General features: G+C 45.6%; 1 non-coding gene and 33 pseudogenes across 1 annotated transcript; all 34 read right to left on the reverse strand.

Moving 5' to 3' along the window:
- Positions 1-886: 886 nt before the first annotated feature.
- On the reverse strand, positions 887-1005 carry LOC148270093 (5S ribosomal RNA; annotated as a pseudogene).
- A 428-nt stretch (positions 1006-1433) lies between these two features.
- LOC148270094 (5S ribosomal RNA) lies at positions 1434-1552 on the reverse strand (annotated as a pseudogene).
- Positions 1553-1757: 205 nt separating this feature from the next.
- On the reverse strand, positions 1758-1876 carry LOC148270095 (5S ribosomal RNA; annotated as a pseudogene).
- A 205-nt stretch (positions 1877-2081) lies between these two features.
- Positions 2082-2200, reverse strand: LOC148270096 (5S ribosomal RNA; annotated as a pseudogene).
- A 559-nt stretch (positions 2201-2759) lies between these two features.
- On the reverse strand, positions 2760-2878 carry LOC148270097 (5S ribosomal RNA; annotated as a pseudogene).
- An 837-nt stretch (positions 2879-3715) lies between these two features.
- LOC148270098 (5S ribosomal RNA) lies at positions 3716-3834 on the reverse strand (annotated as a pseudogene).
- Positions 3835-4583: 749 nt separating this feature from the next.
- On the reverse strand, positions 4584-4702 carry LOC148270099 (5S ribosomal RNA; annotated as a pseudogene).
- An 836-nt stretch (positions 4703-5538) lies between these two features.
- LOC148270100 (5S ribosomal RNA) lies at positions 5539-5657 on the reverse strand. The gene has a single exon (XR_015814635.1). It is a non-coding gene; the product is annotated as a 5S ribosomal RNA (ribosomal RNA).
- Positions 5658-5863: 206 nt separating this feature from the next.
- LOC148270101 (5S ribosomal RNA) lies at positions 5864-5982 on the reverse strand (annotated as a pseudogene).
- A 207-nt stretch (positions 5983-6189) lies between these two features.
- On the reverse strand, positions 6190-6308 carry LOC148270102 (5S ribosomal RNA; annotated as a pseudogene).
- Positions 6309-6809: 501 nt separating this feature from the next.
- Positions 6810-6928, reverse strand: LOC148270103 (5S ribosomal RNA; annotated as a pseudogene).
- Positions 6929-7785: 857 nt separating this feature from the next.
- On the reverse strand, positions 7786-7899 carry LOC148270104 (5S ribosomal RNA; annotated as a pseudogene).
- Positions 7900-8427: 528 nt separating this feature from the next.
- LOC148270105 (5S ribosomal RNA) lies at positions 8428-8546 on the reverse strand (annotated as a pseudogene).
- A 557-nt stretch (positions 8547-9103) lies between these two features.
- LOC148270106 (5S ribosomal RNA) lies at positions 9104-9217 on the reverse strand (annotated as a pseudogene).
- Positions 9218-9423: 206 nt separating this feature from the next.
- LOC148270107 (5S ribosomal RNA) lies at positions 9424-9542 on the reverse strand (annotated as a pseudogene).
- Positions 9543-9748: 206 nt separating this feature from the next.
- On the reverse strand, positions 9749-9867 carry LOC148270108 (5S ribosomal RNA; annotated as a pseudogene).
- A 559-nt stretch (positions 9868-10426) lies between these two features.
- LOC148270109 (5S ribosomal RNA) lies at positions 10427-10545 on the reverse strand (annotated as a pseudogene).
- Positions 10546-10752: 207 nt separating this feature from the next.
- LOC148270110 (5S ribosomal RNA) lies at positions 10753-10871 on the reverse strand (annotated as a pseudogene).
- An 850-nt stretch (positions 10872-11721) lies between these two features.
- LOC148270111 (5S ribosomal RNA) lies at positions 11722-11840 on the reverse strand (annotated as a pseudogene).
- An 894-nt stretch (positions 11841-12734) lies between these two features.
- On the reverse strand, positions 12735-12848 carry LOC148270112 (5S ribosomal RNA; annotated as a pseudogene).
- Positions 12849-13380: 532 nt separating this feature from the next.
- Positions 13381-13499, reverse strand: LOC148270113 (5S ribosomal RNA; annotated as a pseudogene).
- Positions 13500-15049: 1550 nt separating this feature from the next.
- Positions 15050-15168, reverse strand: LOC148270114 (5S ribosomal RNA; annotated as a pseudogene).
- A 561-nt stretch (positions 15169-15729) lies between these two features.
- Positions 15730-15848, reverse strand: LOC148270115 (5S ribosomal RNA; annotated as a pseudogene).
- Positions 15849-16383: 535 nt separating this feature from the next.
- On the reverse strand, positions 16384-16502 carry LOC148270116 (5S ribosomal RNA; annotated as a pseudogene).
- Positions 16503-16708: 206 nt separating this feature from the next.
- LOC148270117 (5S ribosomal RNA) lies at positions 16709-16827 on the reverse strand (annotated as a pseudogene).
- A 561-nt stretch (positions 16828-17388) lies between these two features.
- LOC148270118 (5S ribosomal RNA) lies at positions 17389-17507 on the reverse strand (annotated as a pseudogene).
- Positions 17508-18066: 559 nt separating this feature from the next.
- On the reverse strand, positions 18067-18185 carry LOC148270119 (5S ribosomal RNA; annotated as a pseudogene).
- Positions 18186-18745: 560 nt separating this feature from the next.
- Positions 18746-18864, reverse strand: LOC148270120 (5S ribosomal RNA; annotated as a pseudogene).
- A 242-nt stretch (positions 18865-19106) lies between these two features.
- LOC148270121 (5S ribosomal RNA) lies at positions 19107-19225 on the reverse strand (annotated as a pseudogene).
- Positions 19226-19785: 560 nt separating this feature from the next.
- Positions 19786-19904, reverse strand: LOC148270122 (5S ribosomal RNA; annotated as a pseudogene).
- Positions 19905-20111: 207 nt separating this feature from the next.
- Positions 20112-20230, reverse strand: LOC148270123 (5S ribosomal RNA; annotated as a pseudogene).
- Positions 20231-20437: 207 nt separating this feature from the next.
- LOC148270124 (5S ribosomal RNA) lies at positions 20438-20556 on the reverse strand (annotated as a pseudogene).
- A 205-nt stretch (positions 20557-20761) lies between these two features.
- LOC148270125 (5S ribosomal RNA) lies at positions 20762-20880 on the reverse strand (annotated as a pseudogene).
- Positions 20881-21793: 913 nt separating this feature from the next.
- On the reverse strand, positions 21794-21912 carry LOC148270126 (5S ribosomal RNA; annotated as a pseudogene).
- Positions 21913-22196: the final 284 nt, after the last annotated feature.

Consider the following 22196-nt stretch of genomic DNA (forward strand, 5'->3'; position numbering starts at 1 on the left):
CTCATGTTTCATTCTGCTCTGCAAATACATACACTCTTTCTCCTTCCATCCCCCCTCACGTCATTTGTTTCCTTATTCGTGCACTCTGCATCTCTCCTTCTCGTTCTAATATCAAGTAAAATGCCCCGGCATCGTCACTCACCTTTGCTAATGAACCAACAGTTCGTAATTCCATTCCCACGTAACGTCGAACAACCCATCCGGAAAAAAATGGGTGCAACACGAGGACTTCCCAGGAGGTAACTCTTTCGAGTACTACTCTCGCCCAAGCACACTTAACTGGTCCTGATGGGATCCGGTGCATAAGTTCTGGTATGATGGCACCTGTTTAATTAGGTGCTGCAAATACATAAACTCCTTCTCTTTTCCTCCCTCTCCCATCATTTGTTTGCTTGTGCGTGTGCACTGTACCTCCCGTTCTGGTTCTAATATCAAGTAAAATGCCATGGTGCCGTGACTCACATTTGTGAATAAACCTGCGGACCATAATACAAGTAGCGCGTAACGTCGAAAGAATCATCTGCAAAAAAATGGGTGCAACACGAGAACTTCCCAAGAAAATAGGTGAAATATAAGGACTTCGCAGGAGGTCTTCCATCCTAGTACTACTCTCACCCAAGCACCCTTAACTGCGGAGTTCTAATAGAATCCGTTGCATTAATGCTGGTATGATCCCTCAGGTTTCATTCTGCGCTGCAAATACATACACTCTTTCTCATTCCATCCCCCCTCCCATCATTTGTTTCCTTGTACGTGCACTCTGCATCTCTCCTTCTCGTTCTAATATCAAGTAAAATGCACAGGCACCGTGACACACCTTTGCAAATGAACCAACGGTTCATAATTCTATTCGCGCGTAACGTCGAACGACCCATCCGAAAAAAAATGAGTGCAACACGAGGACTTCCCAGGAGGTCACCAATCCGAGTACTACTCTCGCCCAAGCACACTTAACTGCGGAGTTCTGATGGGATCCGGTGCATTAGTGCTGGTATGATCGCACCTGTTTAATTTTGCGCTGCAAATACATAAACTCCTTCTCATTTCTTCCCCCTCCCGTCATTTGATTTTTTGTGCGTGCGCACTGCACCTCCCGTTCTTGTTCAAATATCAAGTAAAATGCTACGGCGCCGTGACTCAATTTGCAAATAAACCTTCGGACCATAATTCAAGTGGCGCGTAACGTCGAAAGAATCCGTTGCATTAGTGCTGGTATGATCGCTCATGTTTCATTCTGCACTGTAAATACATACACTCTTTCTCGTTCCATCCCCTCTCCCGTCATTTGTTTCCTTGTGCATGCTCTCTGCATCTCTCCTTCTCGTTCTAATATCAAGTAAAATGCCCCGGCACCGTGACTCACCTTTGCGAGTGAACCAGCGGTTCATAATTCCATTCGCGCGTAACGTCGAACGACCCATTCAAAAAAAAAATTGGTGCAACACGAGGACTTCCCAGGAGGTCACCCATCCGAGTACAACTCTCACCCAAACACACTTAACTTTGGAGTTCTGATGGGATACGGTGCATTAGTGCTGGTATGATCGCACCTGTTTAATTTTGCGCTGCAAATACATACACTCCTTCTCCTTTTCCCCCCTCCCGTCATTTGTTTCCTTGTGCGTGCGCACTGCATCTCTCGATCTCGTTCAAATATCAAGTAAAATGCCACGGCGCCGCGACTCATATTTGCGAATAAATCTGCGGACCATAATTAAAGTCGCGCGTAATGTCGAATGGCCCATCTGAAAAAAAAAAGGGTGCAACACGAGAACTTCCCAGGAGGTAACCCATCCTTGTACTACTTTCGCCAAAGCACACTTAACTGCAGAGTTCTGATGGGATCCGGTGCATTTGTGCTTGTATGATCGCACCTGTTTAATTTCGTGCTGAAAATACATACACTCCTTCTCCTTCCCTCCCCCTCCCATCATTTGTTTCCTTGTGCGTTCACACTGCACCTCTCCTTCTAGTTCTAATATCGATTAAAATGCCCCTGATTCTTGACTCACATTTGCGTATAAACCAGAGGACTATAGTTCCAGTCGCGTGTAACGTCGAACGACCCGTCTGAAAAAAAATTGGTGCGACACGAGGACTTCCCAAGAGGTCACCCTTCCGAGAACTACTCTCGCCCAAGCACACTTAACTACGGAGTTCTGATGGGATCCGGTGCATTAATGCTGGTATGATCGCACCTGTTTAATTGCGCGCTGTAAATACATACACTCCTTCTCCTTTCTTTCCCCTCCCGTCATTTGTTTCCTTGCGCGTGCGCACTTCACCTCCCGTTCTCGTTCTAATATCAAGTAAAATTCCACGGTGCCGTGACTCACATTTGCAAATAAACCTGCGGACAATAATTCAAGTCGTGCGTAACTACGAAAGAATCATCTGCAAATAAATTGGTGCAACACGAGGACTTTCCAAGAAAATGGGTGAAATACAAGAACTTCGCAGGAGGTAACCTATCCTAGTACTACTCTCGCCCAAGCACCCTTACCTGCGGAGTTCTGATAGAATCCGTTGCATTAGTACTGGTATGATCGCTAATGTTTAATTCTGCGCTGCAAATAGATACACGCTTTCTCCTTCCATCCCCCCTCCTGTCATTTGTTTCCTTGTGCGTGCACTCTGCACCTCTCCTTTTCGTTCTAATATCAAGTAAAATTACCCGGCACCGTGACTAACCTTTGCAAATGAACCAGCGGTTCATAATTTCATTCGAGCGTAACGTCAAACGACCCATCCGAAAAAAATGGTTGCAACACGAGGACTTCCCAGGAGGTCACCCATCCGAGTACTACTCTCGCCCAAGCATGCTTAGCTGCGAAGTTCTGATGGGATCCGGAGAATTAGTACTGGTATGATCGCACCTTTTTAATTTCGCGCTGCAAATACATACACTCCTTCTCCTTTCTTCCCCCTCCCGTCATTTGTTTTCTTGTGTGTGCGAACTGCACCTCCAGTTCTCGTTCTAATATTAAGTAAAATGCCACGGCGCCGTGACTCACATTTGCGAATAAACCTGCGGACCATAATTCAAGTTGCGCGTAACGTCGAAAGAATTATCTACAAAAAAATGGGCGCAACAAGAGGACTTCCCAAGAAAATGGGTGAAATATAAGGACTTCGAATGAGGTGACCCATCCTAGTACTACTCTCGCCCAAGAACCCTTAACTTGCGGAGTTCTGATAGAATCCGTTGCATTAGTGCTGGTATGATCGCTCATGTTTCATTCTGCGCTGCAAATACATACACTCTTTCTCCTTCCATCCCCCCTCCCGTCATTTGTTTCCTTGTGCGTGCACTCTGCATCTATCTTTCTCGTTCTAATATCAAGTAAAATGCCCCGGCACCGTGACTCACCTTTGTGATCGAACCAGCGGTTCATAATTCCATTCACGTGTAACGTCGAACGACCCATTCGAGTACTACTTTAACCCAAGCACACTTAACTGCGGAGCTCTGATGGAATCTGGTGCATTAGTGCTGGTATGATCGCACTTGTTTCATTTCGCGCTGCAAATAAATACACTCTTTCTCCTTTCTCCCCCCTCCCATCATTTGATTCCTTGTTCGTTCACACTGCACCTCTCCTTCTCGTTCTAATATCGATTAAAAAGCCTTTGCTTCTTGACTAACATTTGCGTATAAACCAGCAGACCATAGTTCCACTTGTGCGTAACGTCGAACTACCCGTCTTAAAAAAAATAAGTGCGACACGAGAACTTCCCAAGAGGTCATCCATCCGAGTATTACTCTCGCCTAAACACACTTAACTACGGAGTTCTGATTGGATCTGGTGCATTAGTGCAGGTATAATCGCACCTGTTTAATTTCGCGCTGCAAATACATACACTCCTTCTCCTTTCTTCCCCCTCCCGTCATTTGTTTCCATGTGCGTGCGCACTTCACCTCCCATTCTCGTTCAAATATCAAGTAAAATGCCACGGCGCCGTGACTCACATTTGCGAATAAACCTGCAGACCATAATTCAAGCCGCGCATAACGTCGAAAGAATCATCTGAAAAAAAATGGGTTCAACACGAGGACTTCCCAAGAAAATGGGTGAAATATAAGCACTTCGCAGGAGGTCACCCATTCTAGTACTACTCTCGCCCAAGCACCCTTAACTTATGGAGTTCTTATGGAATCCGTTGCATTAGTGCTGGTATGATCGCTCATTTTTCATTCTACGCTACAAATACATACATTCTTTCTCCTTCCATTCCCCCTCCCGTCATTTGTTTTCTTGTGCGTCCACTCTGCACTACTCTCACCCAAGCACACTTAACTGCGGAGTTCTGATGGGATCCGGTGCATTAGTGCTGGAATGATCGCACCTCTTTAATTTTGCGCTGCAAATACAAACTCCTCTTCTCCTTTCTTCCCCCTCCCGTCATTTATTTCCTGGTGCGTTCACACTTCACCTCTCCTTCTCGTTCTAATATCAATTAAAATGCCCCTGTGTCTTAACTCACATTTGTGTATAAACCAGCGGACCATAATTCCAATCGCGCGTAACGTCGAACGACCCATCTAAAAAAAATGGGTGCAACATGAGAACTTCCCAAGACAATGGGTTAAATATAAGGACTTCGCATGAGGTCACCCATCCTAGTACTACTATCACCCAAGCACCTTTAACTGCGGAGTTCTGATGGGATCCGGTGCATTAGTGCTAGTATGATCTCACCTGTTTCATTTCGCGCTGCAAATACATACACTCCTCCTTTCTTCCCCCTCCCATCATTTGTTTCCTAGTGCGTTCACACTTCACCTCTCCTTCTCGTTCTAATATCAAGTAAAATGCCCCGGCACCGTGACTCACCTTTGCGAATGAACTAGCGGTTCATAATTCTATTCGCGCGTAACGTCGAACGACCAATCCGAAAAAAAATGGGTGCAATACGAGGACCATAACTGCAGAGTTCTAATGGATTCAGTGCTTTAGTGCTGGAATGATCGCGCCTGTTTAATTTCACGCTGCAAATACATACACTCATTCTCCTTTCTTCCCCCTCCCGTCATTTGTTTCCTTGTGCGTGCGCACTGCACCTCCCGTTCTCGTTCAAATATCAAGTAAAATGCCATGGCATCATGGCTCACATTTGCGAATAAACCTGCGGACCGTAATTCAAGTCACGCGCAACGTCGAAAGAATCATCTGCAAAAAAATGGGTGCAACACGAGAACTTCCCAAGAAAATGGGAGAAATATAAGCACTTCGCAAGAGGTCACCCATCCTAGTACTACTCTCGCCCATGAACCCTTAACTTGCAGAGTTCTGATAGAGTCCGTTGCATTAGTTCTGGTATGATCGCTCATGTTTCATTCTGCACTGCAAATACATACACTCTTTCTCCTTCCATCCCCTCTCCCGTCATTTGTTTCCTTGTGCGTGCATTCTGCACCTCTCATTCTCGTTCTAATATCAAGTGTAATGCCCCAGCACCGTGACTCACCTTTGCGAATGAACCAACAGTCCATAATTGCATTTGTGCGTAACGTCGAATGACCCATCCGAAAAAAAATAGGCGTAACACGAGGACTTCCCACGAGGTCACCCATACTAGTACTACTCTCGCCCAAGCACACTTAACTGCGGAGTTCTGATGGGATCCGGTGCATTAATGCTGGTATGATCGCACCTGTTTCATTTGGCGCTGCAAATACATACACTCCTTCTCCTTTCTTCCCCCTCCCGTCATTTATTTCCTGGTGCGTTCACACTTCACCTCTCCTTCTCGTTCTAAGATCAATTAAAATGTCCTTGCGTCTTGACTCACATTTGCGTATAAACCAGCGGACCATAGTTCCAATCGCGCGTCACGTCGAACGACCCATCTGAAAAAAAAATAGGTGCAATACGAGAACTTCCCAGGAGGTAACCCATCCTTGTACTACTTTCGCCAAAGCACACTTAATGGCGGAGTTCTGATGGGATTCGGTGCATTTGTGCTGGTATGATGGCACCAGTTTCATTTCGTGCTGAAAATACATACACTCCTTCTCCTTCCCTCACCCCTCCCATAATTTATTTCCTTGTGCGTTCACACTACACCTCTCCTTCTCGTTCTAATATCGATTAAAATGCGCTTGCTTCTTGAATCACATTTGCGTATAAACCAGCGGACCATAGTTCCAGTCACGCGTAACGTCGAACGACCCGTCTGAAAAAAAAATTGGTGCGACACGAGGACTTCCCAAGAGGTCACCCATCCGAGTACTACTCTCGCCCAAGCATACTTAACTGCGGAGTTCTGATGGGATCTAGTGCATTAGTGCTGGTATGTTCACACTTGTTTATTTTCGCGCTGCAAATACATAAACTCCTTCTCTTTTCTCCCCCCTCCCGTCATTTGTTTCCTTGTGCGTGCGCACTGCACCTCCCGTTCTTGTTCTAATATCAAGTAAAATGCCACGACATCGTGACTCATATTTGCGAATAAACATGCGGACCATAATTCAAGTCGCGCGTAACGTCGGAAGAATCATCTGCAAAAAAATGGGTGCAACACGAGTACATCCTAAGAAAATGAGTGAAATATAAGGACTTTGCAGGAGGTCACCCATCCTAGAACTACTCTCGCCCAAGCACGCTTACCTGCGGAGTTCTGATAAAATCCGTTGCATTACTGCTAGTATGATCTCTCATGTTTTATTCTGTGCTGCAAATACATACACTCTTTCTCCTTCTAATATCAAGTAAAATGCCCCGGCACCGTGACTCACCTTTGCGAATGAACCAGCGGTTCATAATTCCATTAGCGTGTAATATTGAACGACCCATCCGAAAAAAAAATGAGTGCAACACGAGGACTTCCCAGAAGGTCACCGATCCGAGTACTACTCTTGCCGAAGCACACTTAACTGCGGAGTTCTAATTGGATCCGGTGAATTTGTGCAGGTATGATCGCACATGTTTCATTTTGTGCTGAAAATACATACACTCCATCTCCTTCCCTCCCCCCTCCCATCATTTGTTTCCTTGTGCGTTCAAACTGCACCTCTCCTTATCGTTCTAATATCGATTAAAATGCCCTTGCTTCTTGACTCACATTTGCGTATAAACCAGCGGACCATAATTCCAGTCGCGCGTACCGTTGAACGACCCATCTGAAAAAAAATTGGTGCGACACGAGTACTACTCTTGCCCAAGCACACTTAACTGCAGAGTTCTGATGGGATCCGGTGCATTAGTGCTGATATGATCGCACTTGGTTTATTTCGCGCTGCAAATACATACACTCCTTCTCCTTTCTTCCCCCTTCCATCATTTGTTTCCTTGTGCGTGCGCACTGCACCTCCCGTTCTCGTTCTAATATCAAGTAAAATGCCACAACACCGTGACTCACATTTGCGAATAAACCTACGGACCATAATTCAAGTCGCGCGTAACGTCGAAAAATCATCTGCAAAAAAATGGGTGCAACACGAGGACTTTCCAAGAAAATGGGTGAAATATAAGGACTTCTCAGGAGGTCACCCATCCAAGTACTACTCTCGCCCAAGCACGCTTACCTGCGGAGTTCTGATAAAATTTGTTGCATTAGTACTGGTATGATCTCTCATGTTTCATTTTGCACTGCAAATACATGCACTCTTTCTCCTTCTATCCCCCCTCCCGTCATTTCTTTCCTTGTGCGTGCACTCTGCATCTCTTTTTCCCGCTCTAATATCAAGTAAAATGCCCCAGCATTGTGACTCACCTTTGCGAATGAACCAACGGTTCATAATTCCATTAGTGTGTAATGTCGAATGACCCATCCGAAAAAAAATGGGTGCAACACGAGGACTTCCCAGGAGGTCACCCACCCGAGTACTACTCTCGCCCAAGCACACTTAACTGCGGAGTTCAGATCCGGTGCATTAGTGCTCGTATGATCGCACCTGTTTCATTTCGCGCTGCAAATACAAACACTCCTCCTTCCTTCCTCCTCCCGTCATTTGTTTCCTGGTGCGTTCATACTTCACCTCTCCTTCTCGTTCTAATATCAATTAAAATACCCCTGCGTCTTGACTCACATTTGGGTATAAACCAGCGGACCATAGTTCCAGTCGCGCGTAACGTCGAATGACCCATCTGAAAAAAAAAAGAGTGCATCACGAGAACTTCCCAAGAGGTAACCCATCCTTGTACTACTTTTGCCAAAGCACACTTAACTGTAGAGTTCTGATGGGATCCGGTACCTTTGGGCTGGTATGATCGCACCAGTTTCATTTCGTGCTGAAAATACATACACTCCTTCTCCTTCCCGCCCCCCTCCCATCATTTGTTTCCTTGTGCGTTCACACTACACCTCTCATTCTCATTCTAATATCGATTAAAATGCCCATGCTTCTTGACTCACATTTGCGTATAAACAAGCGGACCACAGTTCCAGTCGCGCGTAACGTCGAACGACCCGTCTGAAAAAAAATAGGTGCGACACGAGGACTTCCTAAGAGGTTACCCATCCGAGTACTACTCTCGTCCAAGCACACTTAACTGCGAAATTCTGATGGGATCTGGTGCATTAGAGCTGGTATGATCGCACCAGTTTAATTTTGGGCTGCAAATACATACACTCCTCCTTTCTTCCCCCTCCCGTCATTTGTTTCCTTGTGCGTGCGCATTGCACCTCCCGTTCTCCTTCTAATATCAAGTAAAATGCTATGATTCCGTGACTCACATTTGTGAATAAACCTGCGGACCATATATCAAGTCGCGCGTAACGTCGAAAGAATCAATTGCAAAAAAATGGGTGCAACACGAGGACTTCCTAAGAAAATGGGTGAAATATAAGAACTTCGCAGGAGGTCACCCATCCTAGTACTACTCTCGCCTAAGCACCCTCAACTGCGGAATTCTAATAGAATCCGTTGCATTAGTGCTGGTATGATCGCTCATGTTTCATTCTGCGCTGCAAATACATACACTCTTTCTCCTTCCATCCCCCCTCCCGTCATTTGGTTCCTTGTGCGTGCACTCTGCATCTCTCCTTCTCGTTCTAATATCAAGTAAAATGTCCCGGCACCGTGACTCACCATTGCGAATGAACCAGCGGTTCATAATTCCATTCGCGCATAACGTTGAACGACCCATCCGAAAAAAAATGGGTGCAACACGAGGACTTCCCAGGAGGTCACCCATCCGAGTACTACTCTCGCCCAAGCACACTTAACTGCGGAGTTCAGATCCGGTGCATTAGTGCTCGTATGATCGCACCTGTTTCATTTCGCGCTGCAAATACAAACACTCCTTCTCCTTTCTTCCCCCTCCCGTCATTTGCTTCCTGGTGCGTTCACACTTCACATCTCCTTCTCGTTCTAATATCAATTAAAATGCTCCTGCGTCTTGACTCACATTTGGGTATAAACCAGCGGACCATAGTTCCAGTCGCGCGTAACGTCGAACGACCCATCTGAAAAAAAAAAGAGTGCATCACAAGAACTTCCCAAGAGGTAACCCATCCTTGTACTACTTTTGCCAAAACACACTTAACTGTAGAGTTCTGATGGGATCTGGTGCCTTTGGGCTGGTATGATCGCACCTGTTTCATTTCATGCTAAAAATACATACACTCCTTCTCCTTCCCGTCCCCCTCCCATCATTTGTTTCCTTGTGCGTTCACACTGCACCTCTCATTCTCATTCTAATATCGATTAAAATGCCCTTGCTTCTTGACTCACATTTGCGTATAAACAAGCGGACCATAGTTCCAGTCGCGTGTAACGTCGAACGACCCGTCTGAAAAAAAATATGTGCGACATGAGGACTTCCAAGAAGGTCATCCATTCGAGTACTACTCTCACCCAAGCACACTTAACTGCGGAATTCTGATGGGATCTGGTGCATTAGTGCTGGTATGATCGCACCAGTTTAATTTTGCGCTGCAAATACATACACTCCTTTTCATTTCTTCCCCCTCCCGTCATTTGTTTCCTTGTGCGTGCGCATTGCACCTCCCGTTCTCCTTCTAATATCAAGTAAAATGCTATGATTCCGTGACTCACATTTGTGAATAAACCTGCGGACCATATATCAAGTCGCGCGTAACGTCGAAAAAATCAATTGCAAAAAAATGGGTGCAACACGAGGACTTCCTAAGAAAATGGGTGAAATATAAGGACTTCGCAGGAGGTCACCCATCCTAGTACTACTCTCGCCCAAGCACCCTCAACTGCGGAGTTCTAATAGAATCCGTTGCATTAGTGCTGGTATGATCGCTCATGTTTCATTCTGCGCTGCAAATACATACACTCTTTCTTCTTCCATCCCCCCTCCCGTCATTTGGTTCCTTGTGCGTGCACTCTGCATCTCTCCTTCTCGTTCTAATATCAAGTAAAATGTCCCGGCACCGTGACTCACCATTGCGAATGAACCAGCTGTTCATAATTCCATTCGCGCGTAACGTCGAACGATCCATAAAAAAAAAATGGGTGCAACACGAGGACTTCCCAGGTGGTAACCCATCTGAGTACTACTCTCGCCCAAGTACACTTAACTGCGGAGTTCTTATCTGAACTTGTGCATTAGTGCTGGTATGATTGCACCTGTTTCATTTCACGCTGCGAATACAAACACTCATTCTCCTTTCATCCCCCTCCTGTCATTTGTTTGCTGTTGCTTTCATACTTCACCTCTCCTTCTCGTTCTAATATAAATTAAAATGCCCCTGTTTCTTTACTCACATTTGCGTATAAACCAGCAGACCATAGTTCCAGTCGCGCGTAACGTCGAACGGCCCATCTGAAAAAAAAAATGGGTGCAACACGAGAACTTCCCAGGAGGTAACCCATCCTTGTACTACTTTCGCCAAAGCACACTTAACTGCAGAGTTCTGATGGGATCCGGTGCATTTGTGCTGGTATGATCGTACCTGTTTCATTTCGTGCTGAAAATACATACACTCCTTCTCCTTCCCTCCCCCCTCCCATTATTTGTTTCCTTGTGTGTTCAAACTGCACCTCTCCTTCTCGTTCTAATATCGATTAAAATACCTCTGGTTCTTGACTCACATTTGCATATAAACTAGCAGACCATAGTTCCAGTCGCGCGTAACATCGAACGACCCGTCTGAAAAAAAATTTGTGCGACACGAGTACTTCACAGGAGGTCACCAATACGAGTACTACTCTCGCCCAATAACCATTAACTGCAGAGTTCTGATGGGATACGGTGCATTTGTGCTGGTCTGATCGCTCACGTTTCATTCTGCACTGCAAATACATATACTCTTTCTCCTTCCATCCCCCTTCCCGTCATTTGTTTCCTTTTGCGTGCACTCTGCATCTCTCATTCTCGTTCTAATATCAATTAAAATGCCCCTGCACCGTGACTCACCTTTACGAATGAACCAACGATTCATAATTCCATTCGCGTGTAACGTCGAACGATCCATCCGAAAAAAAATGGGTTCAACATGAGGACTTCCGAGGAGGTCACCCATCCGAGTACTACTCTCGCCCAAGCACACTTAATTGGGGAGTTCAGATTCGGTGCATTAGTTCTGGTATGATCGCACCTGTTTCATTTTGCGCTGCAAATACATACACTCATTCTCCTTTCTTCCCCCTTCCGTCATTTGTTTCCTGGTGCGTTCACACTTCACCTCTCCTTCTCGTTCTAATATCAATTAAATTGCCTCTGTGTCATGATTCACATTTGCATATAAACCAGCGAACCATAGTTCCAGTCGCGCGTAACGTCGAACGACCCGTCCGAAAAAAAATTGGTTCGACAAGAGGACTTCCCAGGAGGTCACCCACCCGAGTACTACTCTCGCCCAAACACACTTAACTGCGGAGTTGTGATGGGATCCGGCGCATTAGTGCTGGTATGATCGCACCTGTTTCAATTCGCGCTGCAAATGCATACACTCCTCCTTTCTTCCCCCTCTCGTCATTTATTTCCTAGTACGTTCATACTTCACCTCTCCTTCTCATTCTAATATCAACTAAAATGCCCCTGCGTCTTGACTCACATTTGAGTATAAACCAGCGAACCATAGTTCCAGTCGCGCGTAATGTCGAACGACCCGTCTGATAAAAAATTTGTGCGACACGAGGACTTCCCAAGATACACCCATCCGAGTACTACTCTCACCCAAGCACACTTAACTGTAGAGTTCTGATGGGATCCGGTTCTTTAGTGATGGTATGATCGAACCTGTTTTATTTTGCGCTGCAAATACATACACTCCTTCTCCTTTCTTCCCCATCCCGTTATTTGTTTCCTTGTGCGTGCGCACTGCAACTCCCATTCTCGTTCACATATAAAGTAAGATGTCACGGCGCCGTGATTCAAGTGACGTGTTCACATTTGCGAATAAACCTGCGGACCATAATTCAAGTGACGCGTAACGTCGAAAGAATCATCTGCAAAAAAATGGATGCAACACGAGGACTTCCCAAGAAAATGGGTGAAATATAAGGACTTTGCAGGAGGTCACCCATCGTAGTACTACTCTCGCCCAAACACCCTTAACTTGCGGAGTTTTTATAGAATCCGTTGCATTAGTGCTGGTATTATCGCTCATGTTTCATTCTGCGCTGCAAATACATGCACTCTTTCTCATTCCATTCCCCCTCCCGTCATTTGTTTCCTTGTGCGTGCACTCTGCATCTCTCCTTCTTCTTCTAATATCAACTAAAATGCCCCGGTACCGTGACTCACCTTTGCGAACGAACCAGCAGTTCATAATTCCATTCGCGCGTAACGTCAAGCGACCCATCCGAAAAAAAATAGGTACAACACGAGGACTTCCCAGGAGGTCACCCATCCGAATATTACTCTCGCCCAAGTACACTTAACTGCGGAGTTCAGATCCGGTGCATTAGTGCTGGTATGATCACACCTGTTTCATATCGCGCTGCAAATACATACTCTCCTTCTCCTTTCTTCCCCCTCCTGTCATTTGTTTCCTGGTGCGTTCACACTTCACCTCTCCTTCTCGTTCTAATATCAATTAAAATGCCCCTGTGTCTTGACTCACATTTGCGTATAATCCAGCGAACCATAGTTCCAATAGCGCGTAACGTTGAATGACCCATCTGAAAAAAAAAATGGGTGCAACAGGAGAACTTCCCAGGAGGTAACCCATCCTTGTACTACTTTCGCAAAATCACACATAACTGTGGAGTTCTGATGGGATCCGGTGCATTTGTGCTGGTATGATAGCACCTGTTTCATTTCGTGCTGAAAATACATACACTCTTTTTCCTTCCCTCCCCCCTCCCATCATTTGTTACCTTGTGCATTCACACTGCACCTCTCATTCTCTTTCTAATATCGATTAAAATACCTCTGCTTCTTGACTCACATTTGCGTATAAACCAGCGGAGCATAGTTCCAGTCGCGCGTAACGTCGAACGACCTGTCTGAAAAAAAATTGGTGCGACACGAGGACTTCCCAGGAGGTCACCCATCCGAGTACTACTCTCGCCCAAGCAAACTTAACTTCGGAGTCCTAATGGGATCTGGTGCATTAGTGCTGGTGTGATTGCACCTGTTTAATTTCGCGCTGCAAATACATACACTACTTCTCCTTTCTTCCCCCTCCTGTCATTTGTTTCCTTGTGCGTGCCCATTGCACCTCCCGTTCTCGTTCAAATATCAAGTAAAATGCCACGGCGCCGATACTCACATTTGCGAATAAACCTGCAGACCATAACTCAAGTTCCGCTTAACGTCAAAAGAATCATCTGCAAAAAAATGGATGCAACACGATGATTTCCCAAGAAAATATGTGAAATATAAGGACTTCGCAGGAGGTCACCCTTTCTAGAGCTAATCTTTCCCAAACACCCTTACCTGCGGAGTTCTGATATAATCTGTTGCATTAATGCTGATATGATCGCTCATTTTTATTCTGCGCTGCAAATAATACACTTTCTCTCCTTCCATCCCCCCTCCCGTCATTTGTTTCTTTATGCGTGCACTCTACATCTCTCTTTCTCGTTCTAATATCAAATAAAATGCCCCGACACCGTGACTCACCTTTGCGAATGAACCAGCGGTTCATAATTCCATTCGCGCGTAACGTTGAACGACCCATCCGAAAAAAAATGGGTGCACACGAGGACTTCCCAGGAGGTCACCCATCCGAGTACTACTCTCGCGCAAGCACACATAACTGCGGAGTTCAGTTCCAGTGCATTAGTGCTGGTATGATCGCACCAGTTTAATTTCGCGCTGCAAATACATACACTCCTTCTATTTTCATCCCTCTCCCATCATTTGTTTCCCTGTGCGTGCGCACTGCACCTCCCATTCTCGTTCAAATATCAAGTAAAATGTCACAGCACCGTGACTCAAATTTGCGAATAAACCTGGGGACCATAATTCAAGTCGTGCAGAATGTCGAAAGAATCATCTGCAAAAAAATGGGTGCAACACGAGGACTTCCCAAGAAAATGGGTGAAATATAAGGACTTTGTAGGAGGTCACCCTTTCTAGTACTCCTCTTGCCCAAGCACCCTTAACTTGCGGAGTTCTGATAGAATCCGTTGCATTAGTGCTGCTATGATCGCTAATGTTTCATTCTGCGCTGCAAATACATACACTCTTTCTCCTTCCATCCCCCCTCCCATAATTTGTTTCCTTGTGCGTGCACTCTGCATCTCCCCTTCTCATTCTAATATCAAGTAAAATGCCCCGGCACTGTGACTCACCAATGCGAATGAACCAGCTGTTCATAATTCCATTTGCGCGTAACGTCGAATGACCCATCCGAAAAAAAATGGGTGCAACACAAGGACTTCCCAGGAGGTCACCCATCCGAGTACGACTCTCGCCCAAGCATACTTAACTGCGGAGTTCAAATCTGGTGCATTAGCGCTGGTATGATCGCACCTGTTTCATTTCGCGCTGCAAATACATACACTCCTTTTCCTTTCTTCTCCCTCCCGTCATTTGTTTCTTGGTGCGTTCATACAACACCTGTCCTTCTCGTTCTAATATCGAATAAAATGCCCCTGCTTCTTGACTCACATTTGCGTATAAACCAGCGGACCATAGTTCCAGTCGCGCGTAACGTCGAACGACCCGTCCAAAAAAAATTGGTGCGACACGAGAACTTCCCAGGAGGTCACCCATCCGGGTACTACTCTCGCCCAAGCACATTTAAGTGCGGAGCTCTGATGGGATCCGGTGCATTAGTGCTGGTATGATCTCACCTGTTTAATTTTGCGCTGCAAATACATACAATCCTTCTCTTTTCTTCCCCCTCCCGTCATTTGTTTACTTGTGCGTGCGCACTGCACTTCCCGTTCTCGTTCAAATATCAAGCAAAATGCCATGGCGCCGTGAGTCACATTTGCGAATAAACTTGCGTTCCATAATTCAAGTCGCGCGTAACGTCGAAAGAATCATCTGCAAAAAAATGGGTGCAACACGAGGACTTCCTAAGAAAACTGGTGAAATATAAGGACTTCGCAGGAGGTCATCCATCCTAGTACTACTCTCGCCTAAGCACCCTTAACCGCGGAGTTCTGATAGAATCCGTTGCATTTGTGATGGTATGATCGCTCATGTTTCACTCTACGCTGCAAATACATACACTCTTTCTCCTTCCATCCCCCCTCCCGTCATTTGTTTCCTTGTGCGTGCACTCTGCATCTCTCCTTCTCGTTCTAATATCAAGTAAAATGCCCTAGCACCGAGACTCACCTTTGCGAATGAACCAGCGGTTCATAATTCCATTCGCGCATAACGTCGAATGACCCATCTGAAAAAAAAATGGGTGCAACACGAGAACTTCCCAGGAGATAACCCATCCTTGTACTCCTCTTGCCAAAGCACAATTTTTTGCGGAGTTCTGATGGGATCCGGTGCATTAGTGCTGGTATGATCGCACCTGTTTCATTTCGCGCTGCAAATACATAAACTCCTTCTCATTTCTTCCCCCTCCCGTCATTTGTTTCCTCTTGCGTTCACACTTCACCTCTCTTTCTCGTTCTAATATCAATTAAAATGCCCCTGTGTCTTGACTCAAATTTTTGTATAAATCAGCAGACCGTAGTTCCATTCGCGAGTAACTTCGAACGACCCATCTGAAAAAAGAAAATGGGTAAAATATAAGGACTTCGCAGGAGGTCACCTATCCTAGTACTACTCTCGCCCAAGCACCCTTAACTTGCGGAGTTCTGATAGAATCCGTTGCATTAGTACTGGTATGATCGCTCAAGTTTAATTCTGCGCTGCAAATACATACACTCTTTCTCCTTTCATCCCCCCTCCCGTCATTTGTTTCCTTGTGCGTGCACTCTGCATCACTCATTCTTGTTCTAATATCAAGTAAAATTTTTCGACACCATGACTCACCTTTGCGAAAGAACAAGCGGTTCATAATTCCATTCGCGCGTAACGTCGAACGACCCATCTGAAAAAAAAATGGGTGCAACACGAGAACTTCCCAGGAGGTCACCCATCCGAGTACTATTCTCGCCCAAGCACACTTAACAGTGGAGTTTTGATGGGATCTGGTGCATTAATGCTGGTATGATCGCACCTTTTTTATTTTGCGCTGCAAATACATACACTCCTTCTCCTTTCTTCTCCTTCCCATCATTTGTTTTCCGGTGCGTTCACACTTCACCTCTCCTTCTCGTTCTAATATCAAATAAAATGCCCCTGCGTCTTGACTCACATTTGCGTATAAACCAGCAGACCAACATTCCAGTCGCGCGTAACGTCGAACGACCCATCTGAAAAAAAAATGGGTGCAACACGAGAACTTCCTAGGAGGTAACCCATCCTTGTACTACTTTTGCCAAAGCACACTTAACTGCGGAGTTCTTATGGTATCCGGTGCATTTGTGCTGGTATGATCGCACCTGTTTCATTTCGTGCTGCAAAAACATATACTCCTTCTCCTTTCTTCCCCCTCCCGTCATTTGTTTCCTTGTTCGTGCGCACTGCACCTCCCATTCTCGTTCAAATATCAAGTAAAATGCTACTGCACCATGACTCACATTTGCGAATAAACCTGCGGACCATAATTCAAGTTACGCGTAACATCGAAAGAATCATCTGCAAAAAAATTGGTGCAAGATGAGGACTTCCCAAAAAAATAAGTGAAATATAAGGATTTCGCAAGAGGTCACCCATCCTATTACTACTCTCGCCCAAGCACCCTTAATTTGCGGAGTTCTGATAGAATCCGTTGCATTAGTGCTGGTATGATCGCTCATGCTTCATTCTGCGCTGCAAATACATATACTCTTTCTCATTCCATCGCCCCTCCCGTCATTTGTTTCCTTGTGCGTGCACTCTGCATCTCTCCTTCTCGTTCTAATATCAAGTAAAATGCCCCGGCACCGTGACCCACCTTTGCGAACGAACTAGCGGTTCATAATTCCATTCGCGGGAAATGTCAAGCGACCCATCCGAGAAAAAATGGGTGCAACACGAGGACTTCCCAGGAGGTCACCCATCCGAGTACTACTCTCTCCTAAGCACATTAAACTACAGAATTCTGATGGGATCCGGTGCATTAGTGCTGGTATGATCGCACCTGTTTCATTTGGCGCTGCAAATACATACACTCCTTATCATATCTTCCACCTCCCTTCATTTGTTTCCTTGTGCGTGCGCACTGCATCTCCCGTTCTCATTCTAATATCAAGTAAAATTCTACGGTACCGTGACTCACATTTGCAAATAAACTTATCGACCATAATTAAAGTCGCGTGTAACGTCGAAAGAATCATCTGCAAAAAAATGGGTGCAACACGAGGACTTCCCAATAAAATGGGTGAAATATAAGGACTTCGCAGGAGGTCACCCATCCTAGTACTACTCTTTCCCAAGCACCCTTAACTGCGGAGTTCTGATAGAATCTGTTGCATTAGTGCAAGTATGATCGCTCATGTTTCATTCTGCGCTGCAAATACATACACTCTTTTTCCTTCCATCCCACCTCCCATCATTTGTTTCCTTGTGCGTGCGCTCTGCATCTCTTTTTCTTGTTCTAATATCAAGTAAAATGCCCCGGCACCGTGACTCACCTTTACTAATGAACTAGCGGTTCATAATTCCATTCGCGCGTAACGTCGAACGACCCATCCGAAAAAAATGGGTGCAACAAGAGGAATTCCCAGGAGGTCAACATTCTGAGTACTACTCTCGCCCAAGCACACTTAACTACGGAGTTCTGATGAGATCCGGTGCATTAGTACTAGTATGATCGCACCTGTTTCATTTGGCACTGCAAATACATACACTCCTTATCATTTCTTCCCCCTCCCATCATTTGTTTCCTTGTGCGTGCGCACTTCACCTCCCGTTCTCGTTCTAATATCAAGTAAAATTCAACGGCGCTGTGACTCACATTTGCGAATAAACCTGCGGACCATAATTAAAGTCGCGTGTAACGTTGAAAGAATCATCTGCAAAAAAATGGGTGCAACACGAGGACTTTCCAAGAAAATGGGTGAAATATAAGGACTTCGCCGGAGGTCACCCATCCTAGTACTACTCTCGCCCAAGAACCCTTAACTGCGGAGTTCTGATAGAATCCGTTGCATTAGTGCAGGTATGATTGCTCATGTTTCATTCTGCGCTGCAAATACATACACTCTTTCTCCTTCCATCCCACCTTCCGTCATTTATTTCCTTGTGCGTGCACTCTGCATCTCTCTTTCTCGTTATAATATCCTGTAAAATGCCCCGGCACCATGACTCACCTTTGCGAATGAACCAGCGGTTCATAATTCCATTCGCGCGTATCATCGAACGATCCATCCGAAAAAGAATGGGTGCAACACGAGGACTTCGTAGGAGGTCACCCATCTGAGTACTACTCTCGCCGAAGCACACTTAACTGCAGAGTTCTGATGGCATCCGGTGCTTTAGTGCTGGTTTGATCGCACCTATTTAATTTCGCGCTACAAATACATACAATCTTTCTCCTTTCTTCCCCCTCCCGTCATTTGTTTCCTTGTGCGTGCGCACTGCACCTCCCGTCATTTGTTTCCTTGTGCTTGTGCTCTGCATCTCTTTTTCTTGTTCTAATATCAAGTAAAATGCCCCAGCACCGTGACTCACCTTTACTAATGAACTAGCAGTTCATAATTCCATTCGCGCGTAATGTCGAACGACCCATACGAAAAAAAATGGGTGCAACAAGAGGACTTCCCAGGAGGTCAACATTCTGAGTACTACTCTCGCCCAAGGACACTTAACTACGAAGTTCTGATGGGATCCGGTGCATTAGTGCTAGTATGATCGCACCTGTTTCATTTGGCACTGCAAATACATACACTCCTTATCATTTCTTCCCCCTCCCGTCATTTGTTTCCTTGTGCGTGCGCACTGCACCTCCCGTTCTCGTTCTAATATCAAGTAAAATGCCATGGCGCGGTGACTCACATTTGCGAATAAACCTGCGAATCATAATTTAAGTCGCGCGCAACGTCGAAAGAATCATCTACAATTAAATGGGTGCAACACGAGAACTTCCCAAGAAAATGGGTGAAATGCAAGGACTTCGCAGGAGGTCACCCATCCTAGTACTACTCTCGCCCAAGCAACCTTAACTTGGGGAGTTCTGATAGAATCCGTTGCATTACTTCTGGTATGATCGCTCATGTTTCATTCTGCGCTGCAAATACATACACTTTTTCTCCTTCCATCCCCCTCCCGTCATTTGTTTCCTTGTGCGTGCACTCTGCATCTCTCCTTCTCGTTCTAATATCAAGTAAAAAACCCCAGCACCGTGACTCACCTTTGCGAATGAACCAGCGGTTCATAATTCCATTCGTGCGTAACGTCGAACGACCCATCCGAAAAAAAATGGTTACAACACGAGGACTTCCTAGGAGGTCACCCATCCGAGTACTACTCTCGCCCAAGCAAACTTATCTGCAGAGTTCTGATGGGATCCGGTGCATTAGTGCTGGTATGATCGCACCTGTGTCATTTCGCGCTGCAAATACATACACTCCTTCTCCTTTCTTCCCTCTCCCGTCATTTGTTTCCTAGTGCGTTCACACTACACCTCTTCTTCTCGTTCTAATATCAATTAAAATACCCTTGCATCTTGACTCATATTTGCGTATAAACCAGCGGACCATAGTTCCAGTCGCGCGTAACGTAGAAAAACCCATCTGAAAAAAAAAATGAGTGCAACACGAGAACTTCCCAGGAGGTAACTCATCCTTCTACTACTTTCGCCAAAGCACACTTAATTGCGGGGTTCTGATGGGATCCAGTGCATTTGTGCTGGTATGATCGCACCTGTTTTATTTCGTGCTAAAAATACATACACTCCTTCTCCTTCCCTCCCCCCTCCCATAATTTGTTTCCTTTTGCGTTCACACTGCACCTCTTCTTCTCATTCTAATATCGATTAAAATGCTCCTGCTTCTTGACTCACATTTGCATATAAACCAGCGGACCATAGTTCCAGTCGCGCGTAACGCTAAATGACCCATCTGAAAAAAATATGGGTGCAACACGAGAACTTCCCAAGAGGTAACTCATCCTTGTACTACTTTCGCCAAAGCACACTTAACTGCGGAGTACTGATGGGATCCGGTGCATTTGTACTGGTACGATCGCACCTGTTTCATTTTGTGCTGAACGTACATACACTCCTTCTCCTTCCCTCCCCCCTCCCATCATTTGTTTCCTTGTGCGTTCACACTACACCTCTCCTTCTCGTTCTAATATCGATTAAAATGCCCCTGCTTCTTGACTCACATTTGCGTATAAACCAGATGACCATAGTTCAAGTCGCGCATAACGTCAAACGACCCGTCTAAAAAAAATTGGTGCGACACGAGGACTTCCCAGGATGTCACCCATCCGAGTACTACTCTCGCCCAAGTACACTTAACTGCGAAGTTCTGATGGGATCCGGTGCATTAGTGCTGGTATGATCGCACCTGTTTAATTTCGCGCTGTAAATACATACACTCCTTCTCCTTTCCTCCCCCTCCCATCATTTGTTTCCTTGTACGTGCGCACTGCACCACCCGTTCTCGTTCTAATATCAAGTAAAATGCCACGGCGCCGTGATTCACATTTGCGAATAAACCTGCAGACCATAATTCAAGTCGCGCGTAACGTCAAAAGAATCATCTGTAAAAAAATCGGTGCAACACGAGGACTTCCGAGGAGTACACCCATCCGAGTACTACTCTCGCCCAAGAACACTTAATTGCGGAGTTCTTATGGGATTTGGTGCATTAGTGCTGGCATGATCGCACCTGTTTCATTTCGCGCTACAAATACATACACTCCTTCCCCTTTCTTCCCCCTCCCATCATTTGTTTCTTTGTGCGTGCGCACTGCACCTCCCGTTCTCGTTCTAATATCAAGTAAAATACCACGGTGTCGTGACTCACATTTGCGAATAAACCTGCATACCATAATTCAAGTTGCGCGTAACGTCGAAAGAATCATTTGCAAGAAAATGGGTGCAACACGAGGACTTCCCAAGAAAATGGGTGAAATATAAGGACTTCGCAGGAGGTCACCAGTCCTAGTACTACTCTTGCCCAAGCACCCTTAACTGCGGAGTTCTGATAGAATCTGTTGCATTAGTGCTGGTACGATCTCACTTGTTTAATTTCGCGCTGCAAATACATACACTCCTTCTCCTTTCTTCCCACTCCTGTCATTTGTTTCCTTGTGCGTGCGCACTGCACCTCCCGTTCTCATTCTAATATCAAGTAAAATGCAACGGCACCGTGACTTATATTTGCAAATAAACCTGCGGACCATAATTCAAGTCGCGCGTAACGTCGAAAGAATCATCTGCACAAAAATGGGTGCAACACGAGTACTTCCCAAGAAAACGGATAAAATATAAGGACTTCGCAGGAGGTCACCCATCCTAGTACTACTCTCGCCCAAGCACCCTTAACTGCGGAGTTCTGATGGGATCCGATGCATTTGTGCTGGTATGATCGCACCTTTTTAATTTCGTGCTGCAAGTAGATACACTCCTTCTCCTTTCCTCCCCCTCCCGTCATTAGTTTCCTTGTGCGTGCACACTTCACCTCCCATTCTCATTCTAAGATCAAGTAAAATGCCAAGGCGCCGTGTCTCACATTTGCGAATAACCCTGCGGACCATAATTCAAGTAGCGCGTAACGTCGAAAGAATCATCTGCAAAAAAATCAGTGCAACACGTGGACTTTCCAAGAAAATGGGTGAAATATAAGGACTTCGCAGGAGGTCACCCATCCTAGTACTACT

Source organism: Carica papaya, chromosome 1 (assembly GCF_054855325.1).
Source record: "Carica papaya isolate Zhongbai chromosome 1, ASM5485532v1, whole genome shotgun sequence".
Taxonomy (NCBI): Eukaryota; Viridiplantae; Streptophyta; class Magnoliopsida; order Brassicales; family Caricaceae; genus Carica; species Carica papaya.